The sequence below is a fragment of the Leptonychotes weddellii genome, chromosome 5 (assembly GCF_054177405.1).
Source record: "Leptonychotes weddellii isolate Sample4059 chromosome 5, ASM5417740v2, whole genome shotgun sequence".
NCBI lineage: Eukaryota > Metazoa > Chordata > Mammalia > Carnivora > Phocidae > Leptonychotes > Leptonychotes weddellii.
The window spans coordinates 92,424,227-92,440,250 of NC_138373.1; the positions used below are offsets into that span (position 1 = coordinate 92,424,227).

The following is a 16,024-nucleotide window of genomic DNA, read 5'->3' on the forward strand; positions in this document are numbered from 1 at the left end:
GCTGAGCAGGGAGCCCGATGCGGGACTCGATCCCGGGACTCCAGGATCATGACCTGAGCCGAAGGCAGTCGCTTAACCAACTGAGCCACCCAGGCGCCCTATACTCCTATTTCTAATGGTCTTCTTCCGTGATTCCTTTTGAAGGTGATAAGTTTGATAACATGAGGGCAAACTTTGTGAAGATTGTGTCAAGGCAATTTAACTGAAGCATATTTATTTGAGAAGTGTGATTACTGATTTACTGAACAATATGATTATCAAATAGGTTTTAATATATAACAAATTATTTCTCAGAGGACACTGTGAGATTATAATAGCCAGTGAAATGTATTCACTGGCATTTTTTATTCTATAATTCTCAAACATCAAATTTATTTTCCTAAAAAACCTAGCCAATTTGACTTTTAGAGAATGTAATAGCCCTTGCACTCTCACCTTTACATTTCTCTAAGCACTAGATCTGAGATTATTCAACATTCTCTGTGATTGCAGGCATACTCCATATTTAAGTGTAGTCAGAGGCAAAAGAAAGAGAAACTTGGAAACCTATGCCAGCGCATATCCACTCAGTACTGAATCAGCTGTTGCTGCTTCTAATATAACCTGAGATCCCCAACTGTAGTGGTGAGATTTGCTGCCCTAAGCTCAGGGAACCAAACATACACAGTCAGGCAGGCCCCTTCTTGGCTGTCTTTTGTTTTTTTAGACCCTTCATCAGTTGCCTTCCCCATCCCGGTTCTAGATCTTTGTTTTCACTCCAGTTTGTATTAGTGTTCAACTTATTCTATCCCCATTTGGCCATGTGGCCAGGTTATAAGAAAGATTGGTTTTCTGCATCGGTCCATTTTTATTGTGCTTCACGTGTGTTTAGTCATGCATTGGATTTCTCTTACAAATGCATATATCATGCATTGAATTTCTCTTACAAATAACCCAAAATGAAAAATACTAGATGTCATTACATTTGTATAATTCACTTTGAACTTTGAGTCTCATTTAGAAATAGAGCATTGAAGTTTTCAAGTGTCTTTATTTTGATTATGGTTCTCTTGGTGATTTATATCATAGTCATCTCATCTCTTACTGACTTAGCCCTCTTGGTTCTAATTTTCTTAGGTCTGCAGAAATGTCAGTACTATCCTTATTTATACTCACAGCATTGTCCAATACGAGTTCCAGAGGGGATCTCATCTAAAATCAGACCAAACACCAGTAGTATCTTATCTCAAACTATCTACCTTCAGTTCATTACCAGTTACTTTTGATTTCTAGTTTTAGTAAATCTCTATTCCCTATGATAGTGCTGACTATCAAGCTGAGAGGGTTATTTCTGTGATTAAAATTTCATGGTTTCTTACATCTAAATTCTTTGCTAGAGAGAACATTGAATATTCTCTGGAGGAAACAAAAATACAGCATAACATTTTCTGTTGTTGCATAAATTTACCATTACAAATTCAAGGGAATGCTCTTTCATTAGCTCTCTCCAGGAGAAATAGAGTAATGGTAATAAGCTACAGAGCAAGAATCCAATTTGACAATTTATATTTATAATAATAAAATAGTATCTTTGATATATACAAGATGATTTTTTTCATCTGGAATTTTATTTTCAAGACCAAAGAGAAAATGCAACAATTCAGACGATTAAAACAACAATATACTATATGGTATATTGATTGTGCTAATACAGTCATGTTCCTCAAATATGTTTTTTTAAAAAATTTTTTAATAAGCCAGGGATTTTTTGTGTAATTAAGAATTTGGGGGAGGGTGGTACTTTTAATTGAATCATGAATTGGCTACCTCAAATCAAAGCAAAAAACATTTCTTAAAATCCTGTTATGTGCCTAGTTCTATGTTATGTACCATAAAGGAATACATGGGCTTTGTTGCTGCAGATTTTATAATGAGGAAACAAGCAGATTTCCTCATCCTTTTGATGAGGAAATAAGTAGAAAGAGAAATGCAATATATATGTTATCAAGTTCTGGTTTTATAGCATAAAAGACAAGAGAGTAAAAAAAAAATCTCCATGTTGGCATCTTAAGATTGAGGAGTGTAGAATTTTGATTGCCCTTAAACAGAATGTAGGAATTAAATTCATGGATGGGTGAGGAGTAAAGGTCAGTTTCTACAAAAGGATGTGTAATCTTCCTGTAGGGCAGTAAATTTTTGTCTAATTCCTAATTTCATTGGACCAACTCTCCACAATATGTGTAGTATTTTCTTTAGAACTGTGGGATTTCCAGGTTTCTAGCTGTTCATCCCTCTAGAGAGGGATGGGCTTGTTGAGGTGGTTTACACCAAGTGAATTAGAACAAATTCAGTGTTATTCACTTTTGCCACATGTGTTTAGAGACAGCTATCACTTTGGAAGTTATTTAGATTTTATTTTAATAACAAGAGGTTAAATGATAAGGTCACTTTGTGATTCAGAATAGAAAAACAAAATGTTCTGAGCCAGATAATAAAATACAGTTGGACATGTGACCGAGATTGTTCTCAGTTCCTGGAATCTGAAATGTATTTTTATGTTAGAGAAAAACAACAAAATAATTTGGTGGAATATGTGACAGACAGGAATTAACATGTGATATTCGTGGTATCTGCATATAATAGGCATCAGATTTTAAGGAGCTTGCAAAGAGGAGGAGGGGATTTTAATATTGAGTGGAAATATTAAAGATTCCATAACTTCAGGGCAGTTAGGAAAAATGGTTTCAGACTTTACTCAACCTGGAATTTGTTCTCTTTTTACCAAAATTCAGGAGCTATAGATCCTTTCCACTGTTAGCATGCTGATACAAAATAAATGGAAAAACAGAAATGGAGAAGTACAAAGAGAATACTGCTATAGAGAGAAAGAGAAGTAGAAACAGAGAGAAACCAAGAGAGAATAAGGCCAAGGCACAGAGACTAGATGATGAATAGAATATGGGTTATCAGCTCCCTCCTTTAACCTAATACTCAGTGTTATAAACTGAATTGTGTCCCCCCAGAATTCTTATGTTGAAGTCCTGATTCCCAGTATGCCTGGAGATCGGGCCTTTAAGGAGGTAATTAAGGTTAAAGTGAGGTCAAAGCATGGGGCCCTAATCCAAGAGGACTATTGTCCTTATGAGGAAGAGACACCAGAAATCTCTCTCTCAGTGCGTGCATAAAGGCCATATAGGAACACCCTGAGAAAGTGGCCATCCATTTTCAAGCCAGGAAGAGAGATCTAACCAGAAACCAACCTTGTTGGCACCTTAATCTTAGAATCCCAGCCTCCAGAACTATGAGAAAATAAATGTTTGTTGTTTAAGCCACCCAGTCCGCTATATTTCATTATGGCAACCAGAACAGACTAATACACTCAGTATGCCAGTAGAGAAGCAGTATGCTTGGCAGATCTGGGAGCAGTGTCCATAATGGGAAACAATATCCATGAGAGGCACAAAGGGGGCAAACAATAGTTCGTAAGAGAGGATGGGGGCATAGCCTGGAGATCGGCAGTTGCACCCCTTTTTTTTCTCTGTATATACTCAGGTACACCTCAGAGTTTCAGTCTGGGAAGCAAAGCACAGAAATCAGCTGGAGGTGCCTCCTCGATTACATTTGTATACTCTTGCTTATGCCTGCTGGATGAGCATAAAATTTGAAAACAAAACATTACCATTTGCCTCTCTTCCCAAAACAAAACCCCAAACCAAAAACTCTGCATTACACACGTGTAATTTGGAATCCTAGGTTACCTGAGTCTACCTGGTCTGAGTCATGAGGCTAGAAGACACAGAGGACAAAGTACTAATCTGAGATCTAGACAGTACCAGCATCTAGCTGGGGTGGGGCACTAGCAACATTGGGGTCAGCAGCCAGACTTGCTGACTTCCAAGTGTTGATATACCTACAAAAATCTTGTTTGTTTTCCTTAATGTGATACCATCATTGCATTAGACAGGTCAATATGACTAAGCCTTAGAAGAATTTTAAAATTACAAACATATTATTAGTAAAAAGTTACCCCAAGATATATTAAGTTGTTAATATAAGTTGAAGTAGAGGAAAGCTCTGCCTCAGTTTGACTAAGTCCTCTCTATGCCCCAATCTTGTTCTGTTACACCCATGTAATCCAGTTGCCCAATATTGGTGTGCACCCTAAGCCAACCTAAACAACAAATACAAAGTTAAAACAAAAATCCAATCTTCTTCCTGTACTCCTTACCTTCTCATGCCCAGCAAACAAACAAACTCTTGTCCTTGAATAGCCAAACCATTTTCTCTGCTATAAGGAGAAATGAGGTGACCATATTTGTTTTTATCTGAGTTTGAAGTGACACCACACCTGAGTTGGCTCCAATTTTGTTAGCATAATGGATATGTATTAGGCCATACATCAGCTCAGGAAGATCTTGAGCAGCAACCCCACCCAAAAACAATTACAGTGACTTTCCCTAAATTCAATTTTATAACAAATCTAATCTCCACCCCTTCTTCTATCCTGAGACATTGCCAAGAGATCCAAGTGAGTCAGTGGTAGTTGGAATATATCAGAAAATGTCCAAGAAGCATTATAGCGTAGGCAGACAGCACTCCCTGCTAGGTGGTACTCAGTTTAGAGGTGACTGTCCTTCAGGGGAAGCCGTCTCACTAGTAGTAAGCTTAACCATGGGGAATGGATGCTGGACACTACTCCCTCTGGTGGAACTGGGTAAGGTCAGCTTTCCCCTTGAATAAAATGTTCCCTCAGACTGATCCTTTGCTTTAAAATCCTTCGTTCCTGTTCCTATGATTCACTCATGTTGGGCCTTCTCATCTTGGCTCAGCTCCCCACCACCCAGTCCACAGAAACCTGTTCTTGTTCTCAGACAGGTTGAAGTGGAAGAAAGTTCTGCTTCAGTTTGACTAAGCCTTCTCTATGTCCCAGTGAGCAGAGGCTTTTGAAACAAAAAGAGCCAGGAAGAAACTCTTTTTTTCCCCCTCTGTCACATTTCTCCCCTGAGAAACTGATCATGGAAAATCTAGCTGCTGGAAAGCAGCAGAAGAAAGACATGGAAAAAAGTTCCAAGGAGGAAAAAAGAAAAAAGCAACAACATTGGTAAATATCTAAAAATATTATCCTGCTGTGCTTGTTACACCACTAGCTGTATGTATGTATGCATATAAACTGCTATAAGTCCCCCACTTTCTCCTGCCTTAAGAAGGAATTCAGGGAACCAGTGACCAATAGGAATGAGTTGAGAATGTCACACAGACTTAAGCCATGGAGAAAGAAGTGATATCATTAGATCAGTACTTATCAATAGGAATGACACTGCTCCCAGGGAGATGTTTCTGGGTGTCACAGTTCTGTTTCATTTAATAAGAAAGGATCAGAGATGTTAGATGTCCTGCAATATTCAGGGCAACCTTCCAAAAGAAAGAATTGTTTAGCATCCTGCATGACTTTTAATTGATCCACACAGAACATCCAGCTAGATGAAAATCTACTCATAATTATCTGAACCTAAACTTACCTCTGTTTTACATGTAAATGCAAAGTATTTTTTGCATAGTGTTGAAATATATTTAATTTTTCAGGAATAGTGCTATTGAGGGAAGATTGTACTTTACTCTGGAAATTTACCAAGAGTTGTTAACTATTTGGAAAAATTGTGCCTCCAATGATACATGCTGCCAGTTGGCTTTAGACCTAAGTCCAAGCATCTAACTACATTACATATTATAGTCATGCTCAAACAATTTCATATTTAAATATCTATTGTTTTATTACAAATAATCTTTCTTCCATGTATTCTTTTGCATTATAGTAAATGTCTTGTATGAATAGGGTAGCACTGGGAGAGATCAGGCACAAGCTGTCAGTTGTCTTCTCCCAGGGGAGTCACATGGACAGTGCTTCATTCTCCCAGCAACAATATGTGACAACATGTATAAAGTATTGCCAGCCAGGGAAGTTCACTTAAGCCATGTTGCCCAGGGTTTTAATTAGGGGGGCAGTCATGTAATTACAGAGTGCCCACATGGCTGACCTTACTCAGTCTCCAGTTCCTCCAAGATCAAATTGATCTTGGGGCCAAATCTACTTGTTATGTCCCCATACCCCAGGTAAACAAAGGCACTCTTTTCATGCAGGATATTTCTAGAACTTAGAGATTACCTTTTAGGAGCTGGTCAAGGGCCAAACTTTGTTTGGAATGAGTAGAGTTTGGACAACCCAGGCCTGTTGAATTAATCCTCCATAGCGTGCTATGAATTTTATTTCAGAACATGAAAGGAAGTATTACAAAACTTTTGTTTAAAAAAGCATCAGATCTGCTATTGAGGCTATTGAGAGCTTCCATGACTCAATTTCTCATCTGTCAGTAAACTAATGTTGTAAATGCACCTACCAAGAACATAACCAGTTACTGATAAATGGTTCTGAATAAGTATTCAATGTCTGTTAGAATTACTAATAGTAATAGCTTTCTTAAGAGCAGAAATGGGATTACCAAATTCCTTCCAACGCAAAGGAAGTTTCATGGTCATTTGAAATTTTAGATTTGCCTTTTCAGGTTGGAGTTTTGATGGGCTCTTGCTCTCAGTCTTTCTCCCAATTAATGAAGGGAATACCTGCTATTCGAGATGAGTTTTGAATTCTAGGGAATGAGAAACAATGATAGAGAAGTGTCATTTGTCTTCCAAGGGTCTCCTCATCAATTTTGGAGGAAGAGAGCTTAAGCAAACCTCTTTTTTATTCCCAAATTGTTCCAAACTATTCACTAAGGTACTAATGAGACAGAGATTCAGGGCAGCAGTTTAAGTGATAAACATTTGTTTGAAACTTTCTTTTGGTGCTATTTCCATTGAGGGAGTCCGAATAGAGCTTGTGTGTGGCACCCTCCACACACATGGAAGTGAACAGCCTGAACTCATAAAACTTTTCTTACCCAGAGTGAACAAATCACATTATGTAAAGAGATTTTGAAGTGCTTTAGTCATTGCTTTCATGATATAGATACAATTTATAAAAGTATGTGAATGATTCATTTAGCCAAAATGGGTTGCATAAGTTGACTTTTGTCAAAAATGACTTAGAATAAGAGAATCCATTAATTGCAGACTATGTGATACCTCAGCTGAAGAGTCTCCATTTATGGTAGAAGTACAAACCACTTCGTCTAAAGTGAGGTGCCATCAAGCAGCAGAAAATGAGAATACATACTTTACATTTGAGAGCTTGCTTTCTAGATCATCCTACAGGGCACGGAGGTGGCCCTTGGGGATGAAGTGACTCATTCTCCCAACCCTTACTAAAAACTATTAATCTTTCTTCTTTTTGGGAAAACTGTTAACTTTTTCAGAGAATTGAAGTAAAAGTTGGGTGTTGAATAATGCAGTTTAACAGAAGAAACATTCTCTAGGAGCTATCACCAAAGAGATCAAGAGAGCTTACCCTCTACCCCATCACAAGACAAGGGGCATCTTTTCCAGACTTCAGCGACCCTGGGAAGCTGAGAGCCCACCACCTTCCAGAGACTGCTGAAGTGAAATCTGCCGTTTCGTGTTCCTACTGTCCTCAGACACTCTATCATCCCACCACTCCCAAGTTCACATTCTCCTAATGCTTCTGGGGCTCCTCTGCACTGATCTGGTCTCTCATCCCTTTAGACTCACCTAAACCCTCTGACTGTGCCATTTGCTATTCCTTATCTGTGACCAGCAAACTCTTATAAAGCCTCAGTGTCATCCACATGTTTGCTTTAACTTAACTTCCTCCTGTAGCAGTTCTCAAGCAGCAGTTGTTCACCTGCTCATACTACGCTCATCTCTGGGTTAGATCATAATGAAACACTTAGGCTACTAATACCTTAGTCACCTGCCTGAAATAATGTTCTCCCAACCATCTGAGATTCTCACTTCCATGTGTACATCCTATATCTTTGGCTACCCCAAACTGCTCCAACTTAAAGTCACCAATTCAGACATCCCACTGTAAGGCCACAACCTCTTATACTTGTCAGTTTTTATAACCTTTTGGCTTAATTAACTTTTTCCTGCTTAATTGAGATATAATTGACATGTAACATTGTGTAAATTTAAGGTGTACAATGTGATGATTTATATATGTATATATATATATATTGCAAAATGTTTACCACAATAAGAATTGAGATATAATTGACATGTAACATTGTGTAAATTTAAGGTGTACGATGTGATGATTTATATATGTATATATATATATTGCAAAATGTTTACCACAATAAGATTAGTTAACACATATTTTACCTCATTTAATTATCATTTTGTTGTTGTTGTTATGGTGAGACCATTAAAGCTCTACTCTTACGGCAAATTTCCAGTATACGATATGGTATTGTTAACTATAGTCACCATGCTGCACATTAGATCCCAGGAACTCATTCATCTCAGTTTGTACATTTTGACCAACATCTCCCCATCTTCCCCTGGCGGCCACCAATCTACTAATTGTTCTGTGAGTTCACTGTTTTTAGATTCCACATATAAGTGAGATCATATAGTATTTGTCTTTCTCTGACTTATTTCACTTAGCATAATGCCCTCAAGGTATGTTGTGGCATAGTTTTTTTTTATTTTTATGCTTCAACCCTTCAGCATCAACATTGACTTATGTAGCTTTCTCTTGCTCTCCAATAACTATTTCAGAATTTTCCTCTCTATCCTTAAAGACCTTGCTTCCTTCTTACCATCAGCAAATGTTTTGGATTACTTGACAGAGACGTTTAGACATTGCAGTCATCTCAAATTCAGTATGTGGAAAAATATTTTTGAATCCTCCTCCTCCATCAGAAATGTCCTGCCTTCAGTGTTCTTTATCTTTGTTTCACTCTTGCACACCTCCAATTTATTCCCTCAATATTAAAAAAATGTAAACCTGAAACTTTACTGTCTATGAGCAACCATTCCACTATTAGAAAGTCCAGGGGTGCCTGGGTGGCTCAGTCTGTTAAGCATCTGCCTTTGGCTCACTCAGGTCATGATCCCAGGGTCCTGGGATTGAGCCCACATCAAACCCCGCATTGGGCTCCCTGCTCCGTGGTGAGCCTGTTTCTCCCCCTCCATCTGCCTGCTGCTCCCCCTGTTTGTGCTCTCTCTCTCTCTGTCAAATAAATAAATCTTAAAAAAAAAGAAAGTCCAGATGATTAGTAGTCATACTACTTCATGGGCTGGTTCCTACCTAGCTTCACCTTGTACTGCTCCTCACTTGGCCAACCTTTTTGTTCTACCCATAATCAGCATCTTTCTTTTCTTCTAATATGCTCAGGGTCTTGGTATAGGCATTTTTCTCTGTTTTCTACCACACTCACAACTGCCCATTTTTTCATGTCACAACTAAAGTATCCCTTCTTCCAGTGAAGTTTCCATCAACCAAACTTTCCAACAGAGTGGGTTAGGTCTTCCTGCTATATAGTATAAAAAATTCGCATGTTTCAATTAGAATTATTGATTAATAGGCCTTTCCTGCCCTCAAATTAAGCTCCATAATGATAGGGGCTAGGTCCATTTTCTTCACACATAGAGATTCTCAATAACATCCATGGAACAAAGTGAATGAATGACTTTAAATCAATCTGTTTACTATATTTTACAAAGTGAATTTATTGTGACTTACAGTGGTATGATTTTCTTTCCTCAAAGAAGACAAGTAACTGGAATCCTATTATCTCACTAACATGCACTCTTTTCTTGGATTGCTATCTCCTATCTTTCCAGTTCATCCCCTAAATTATTCCTATTCTATCAAAATTTTATGCCTATACTCCTGAAGCTGAGCATGACTGGAGAAAAATGTGCAACCACATTGACTGCTCCTACTTCAAATTCAGGGCCATGAACCTGAAAGTAGACCCTGAATTCTGCTCTGCAATCATAGTACATTTCCCTGGGCTGCTTACCCACCACTCTTCTGTAAGATTTTCTCACCTCTTCCTCTCTCAGACTTTGAATACTTCCCCTGTGGCCTTCCCTTTCAGGTGACACCTTTGCTTCCTTCTCCGCTGAGAATCCTGAAGTGTTCAAAGGAGAACTTCCTCAGATTCCAGCATCATATTGACCAACATACCAACAACGCCTGTAGCTAAAAGCTCTGGCAGCCATTGATAAATGAACTGTCTGTGCTCCTCATTCAATCCTTCCACGGGTGCATTAGACCTCGGCTCCTCTCATATAAAGACATTGCTCCACAGATTCTGCCTCTCTCTCTGGTATTATTATGTTTTCTCTTGTATTATTTGTTCTCTCCTTCCCAGCCAGACTTTGGCTTCATCCTTCCGTTGGAACTGTGTGTATTAAGGTCACAAGTCACTTACTAAATCTGTTGGCCAATTCTCAGTCCTCATCTTGCTTCATCTTTTTGAAACATTTGACTCAGTTGATTATATCCTTCTCCTTAATATATTTTCCTCACCTGACTTGTAGAAATCTGCACCCTCCTGATTTTCCTCTACCACCTCTGCTGTGCCTTCTTATTCTGCTTTACTGCTCCCTCTACAGGATCCATGCCTCAATGTGGGAATCAATGCCCTGGGGCTCAGTCCTTATTTGCCTATATTCACTCCCTTGATAATACCGTGGCTTTAAATTCCAATTATATACAGTTTAATTTTTTTAAAGATTTATTTATTTATTTTGAGAGAGAGAAAGAAAGAGAGTGCAGGTAGGGGGGACAGAGGGAGAGGGAGAGAGAGAGTCTTTAAGCAGACTCTGCACTGAGTGAGGAGCCCAACAGGGGGTTGATCTCACCACCCTGAGATCATGACCTGAGCCAAAACCAAGAGTCGGCTGGTTAACCGACTACACCACCCAGGCACTCCTAATTATATGCAGTTTACTTTCAAATTCATGTTATTAGTGTGGACTTCTCTCATATATACAACTGCCCACTCCAGGCCTACAAGTATTTCAAGCTTAAACTTATCCCAAACTAAACTTCTGTTCTTCTGCTTCCAAATCCACTCTTTCTATGTGTTCCGATTTCAGTTGAGGGCAGCTTAGTCCTTCCAACTCTTTAGGCCAACAGACTTTTAGCCATTTTTGAATCTGCCAGTAAATCTTGGTTCAAACTTTAAATTATGTTAAAAACAATCAATTCTCTCCATCTCTAACTACTGTTACACTGGTGAGTGGCCATTCATCCTTCACCTAGTTTTCACTGGTCTCTCTCTGCCTCCCTATAATGTAGTCTATGTCTGACATACTAGCTGGGCTGATTTTTGGTCAAACAGTTGGATTTTGTCACTCATGTTCTGTAACCCTCATAATGGCTTCCTAATTTGGAAGGAAGTCAAATTCCTTACAATAACCCAAAAAATCCTACATGATCTGCATGCACTTGTGCTCTGACTTATTCATCTCTGGTTCCTCTCTTCCTCACTCACTCCATTGCAGCCCAGTAGCCAGCTTGCTTTTCTTTGAACATTTAAGTATTCTCTATTTTAGGGTTTTTCACTGGTTATTCTCTTTGCCTGGGACATTCTTCTTTCTAGATAGCTTTATGTTTAACTCTTTCCTTGCTTCAAGTCTTTGCTTAAATTTGACCCCTCGAAGGCTTACCCTATTTAATTTTTTATTCTACTACCCTATTTAAAATGACAACCTACCCTTCCTAGTGCCAGTGGTTCCTCTTAATTTATTCTCTTTATTTAATGCCATTATTCGATTCTGCCATACATATTTCATCTATTTACTATGTATAGTTCATGGTCTGACTCTCAGTAGAATTTGATCACCATAAGATAATGAATTTTGATTATTTTTGTATTTTTGATCACTGATGAATTTTAAGTCTTCAGAAAATGGCTGACATAGAGTAGCAGCTCGGTAGATATTGATTGAACTAATGACTAAAGGATTTTTTTCCTTGTTAGAAAATCTTTGGCATTTATAGTAAATTATGTTCACTATATTTGAAATATTACAATATATGTATAAAGAAAAAACCAATCACAGCAAAATGCATTATCCTAAAACAGTGACACTTTTATCTACTTTTAATTTTCTTTCTATGCATCAATATGTAACTGAGATGGCAGCTGAGAGCACCCCACCCCTCCTCTCCTGGGCTGCTGTGTGCTTTCTTTCCTCCTGCCAGCATCACCCTGGCATGGAACTCAGCACCTGTACAAGTCCCCTTACACATCTGCTCACACAGATGTCAATGCGAACAATGAGGGCTTTACAGAAGGAAGAATGTTAAGGGGGTCATAGCAGAATCTTAAAGTCTCATTAGACATGTCTATTCTCTGATGCTCCTTCTAGGTTTGTTGTCACCAGAAGTTTCTTTCTGACACATTCCCCTATAGTTCCCAGCCTTGTTGGCTCCAACCTCTTGCTTGCCTCTGGTTAAGTTCAAGTTCTTCTTTCCTTAATTTTGCAAAACAGTTTAGCTCTGCCTCTTTCTGTTGAAACTGATATATCAAAATCCAAGGAAAAGATTAGCAAAAGATAATTTCATTAAAGAAAAAAACCAGTCAGGGGCGCCTGGGTGGCTCAATCATTAAGCGTCTGCTTTCAGTTCAGGTCAAGATCCCGGGGTCCTGGGATTGAGTCCCGCATCGGGCTCCCTGCTCCGCGGGAGGCCTGCTTCTTCCTCTCCCACTTCCTCTGCTTGTGTTCCCTCTCTCATTGTGTCTCTCTCTGTCAAGTAAATAAATAAAATCTTAAAAAAAAAAAGAAAAAAAAACCAATCACAGCAAAAAGCATTGTCCTGAAGCAGTCACAGTTTATCTACTTTTAAATCTGTGCATCTGCATGTAACTGAGATGGTGGCCAAGACTACCTCACCTCTCCTCTCCTGCACTGCTATGTGTTCATGCTCTTCAGAAGGTAAATGGTTGTTTTTTGTTTTTGTTTTTTTAAAGATTTTATTTATTTATTTGAGAGAGAGAGAGAGAGATAGCGAGAGAGAGCATAAGCAGGGGTAGGGACAGAGTGAGAAGGAGAAGCAGACTCCCTGCTGAGCGGAGAGCCCGGACATGGGGCTCAATCCCAGGACCCTGAGATCATGACCTGAACTGAAGGCAGATGCTTAACAGACTGAGCCACCCAGGCGCCCTATCCCCTGGTTTTATAAAATCTTTTGCTTGCAATTTCTCTTTAAAATTTATAAAAATAATTTTCTGATATCAAGTATTTTTTTAAGTGTGATATTTTTTAATGCAGTATGTGGCATAATTTATTTTACCGAAGTCCTACTGTTGGACATGTATCTATTTACTTAATCTGACAGTGTTTGATATAAACAGGGGAGGTTTTCTATTTGCTTTATCTCAACTAATATCTGATCTTATGTTATCTTGTTATGTAATTTATTGTTTTTAATGGTTTCTTATTGTTTTCCTTTTTTTTTTTATCTTTTGCTATATGGACTACTTTGCTTTCTTCTCTCAATTTAGAAGGCATAAACTTTTTTATTTTAGTAATACTGGTTTTTAGGTAACTATAATATAACTATTATTTTCCTTGAATATTTGTGTCTAAGCATGTATTAACAACCTCCATATATCATGATAAATTCAACTGGCCTTTCTTCTTCCATATTTTCCTAATTTCATTTCTAGTTTTTGTTTGTACTATGACTTCTCTGTTCTTAAGTTCTTTGTTTTTTGTTCTTTTCTCATTTTGTTGAATTACTTCTTCAAATACTTTGTATTAAGTGTACGTGTTATACTATACTTTCTGGTTGCTTGAACATCTAAAAATATCTTTTTTTGTCCTCATAGTTGAATGCAAATTTAGTCTTGTACAGATTATTTTATCACATTATTCTCTCTGCAAAACTCAGAGCATATTGTTCTACTTTCTGATCTTAAGAATAAGTTCAATGAAGTTTGGGGATACAGATGTCCTGTATCATACCCACAATTTGGAGGGGGAAGAATGTGCCACTGTTAAAATGTGGTTAAATTTTCAAAAATACAGGTAGAAAGGGATATAAAAAGATAAATCATGTTTTTGTCTGCTATGTGGCAAAGTGAACACTGGAATATTTTTACCCAGAAAGAAAATGAAAATAACACAACTGATTCTGGTACTTCTATCTCACCTTCTCTGTCCTGCCTACATGCCTGTTTAAGCATACTTGCTTGTTTATGATGACACTGTACAATGTTATCATGTAAGACACATTAAAATCTCCTAAATCTCAGCTGTGATCAGGTGACATTTATTTCTTGACCATAAAATGAGCATTATTTCAGTGTTTTAGTTCTTAAGATAATATTCCTATAAAATTGTGCAAATTTAAAATAGAATTATAAAGACTGGAATGCTGTATGACATTGGTAGCTAGATTCTTTTGGGCTTATTTAGTTGTTTCTGGCAGAAATATTGATGTACAAATAAATGACAGCTGTCAGTTCATGCAAGATAGCTGGATTAAATGCCAAAATTTGTTTAAAACAAACTTCTTAAATTTCATTGTTGTTGAAGAGACAAATGGAAAAATTCAAAGAAGTTATAATGAATGTCAAATAAATCAAAGTTAATTTAAATAAGATCTGTGCTAATATTTATGGTATCTACATAAATTTGAATTTTAATGGTGATTTAGAAAACCCACCTTTTGGATTGAACAATGATAAGGCTTTGTAAGGAATAAGAGAATTCCAAAATACTCTGAATTAAAAAAAAAATTATCTGACACTAAGCATTTGAAATTCGGGCATTTTGTTTCCCAAAATTTGTGTGAAGAAGGCAAAGATGTAGCATGTAAGAAATGATATTGTTTGTTGAAAACACATTGAATTGTATATCATCATGGGTTATATGAAATAATGTTTCAAAAATGTAACTTGGCTAATAATTGGAGTGATTTGCTGAAACTTGCTTTCAGATTCACATGTTATCTTTTCCTTGAAACTTCTGCATTGTATGTTAAGAGCTGGGGCTTTTGCTCTAAGGGTGCCAAAGTAAGAGTATAGCTATTCCCCACTTCCTGTTCAAAAGTAGGAGCATTGACTAGAGACTAAACCATGGAGGAGGGTAAAGAGGAATTATGTAAAAGCAAAAATCCCCAAACCAAACAAAAAAGCAAACATCAAAACTAATATTTCAAAGTTATAAATAATAAAACAAACATTTTTAGATTAAACATTTTGTGAGACTAGTTATGAACCTTTTTTTTTTTAAAGGTTTTATTATTTGACAGAGAGAGACACAGCGAGAGAGGGAACACAGGCAGGGGGAGTGGGAGAGGGAGAAGCAGGCTTCCCATGGAGCAGGGAGCCCGATGAGGGGCTCAATCCCAGGACCCTGGGATCATGACCTGAGCCAAAGGCAGACGCTTAACGACTGAGCCACGCGTGCGCCCCTATAAACCATGTTTTATAATATAAAAGCACTCTCCCCAATCTCTATTCCATTGCCAGTTTTATATGGCAGCCCTTCGGCCAGCACTGCTACTATCCTTACTCTTTCTTTCATTTCTCCATAGTCTATACAACCACTGAGACTGTGGTGGTAAATACAATGAAACAAATTTATTCAAAAGGGAATATGGGTATGGAGGAAATGGGGACAGTGGGGGAATGAACACAGATGTAATTATTGATCCTGGTGGAAGAGGGATTGAAAGAGATCAGTGCCTGTTCATTCTTGCATTTATTATTTTAGGTCATAAAATTAAATTTTTATCTCTGTTTAACAGATTCCACTAAGCATATTGATCCACTAACCCAGTTTTCTGAACTGGGGATGTGATTTATAGGATTTAACAGGATAGATGTTAATTAATTAATTTTTAAATGGACCTTAGTTGCATAGAATTGTGTTAATCATAATGCTTGGTTTGTAGACAAATTATCTTCATTGGTCCATGCAAGATCCTCTTTTATGTTTGTAGGTATGGTACATATGTGTATTATTAATATAAAGAACATCCATAAACTCACAACTTAATCAAGAACTAGACTATTTCTAGTTATTTACACCTATACATTTATTCATCCTTATTCTGTTCTTCTAGCTCCCACTTACAAGTAAACACTACCCTGGATTTTTTGTCATTCATTTTCTC

The 16,024-nt window shown here is 37.6% G+C and overlaps 1 non-coding gene across 1 annotated transcript; it reads right to left on the minus strand.

The window, feature by feature from the left end:
* Nucleotides 1–15,751: 15,751 nt before the first annotated feature.
* Nucleotides 15,752–15,824, minus strand: LOC115942345 (small nucleolar RNA SNORD112). The gene has a single exon (XR_004076953.2). It is a non-coding gene; the product is annotated as a small nucleolar RNA SNORD112 (small nucleolar RNA).
* Between the last annotated feature and the right edge of the window lie 200 nt (nt 15,825–16,024).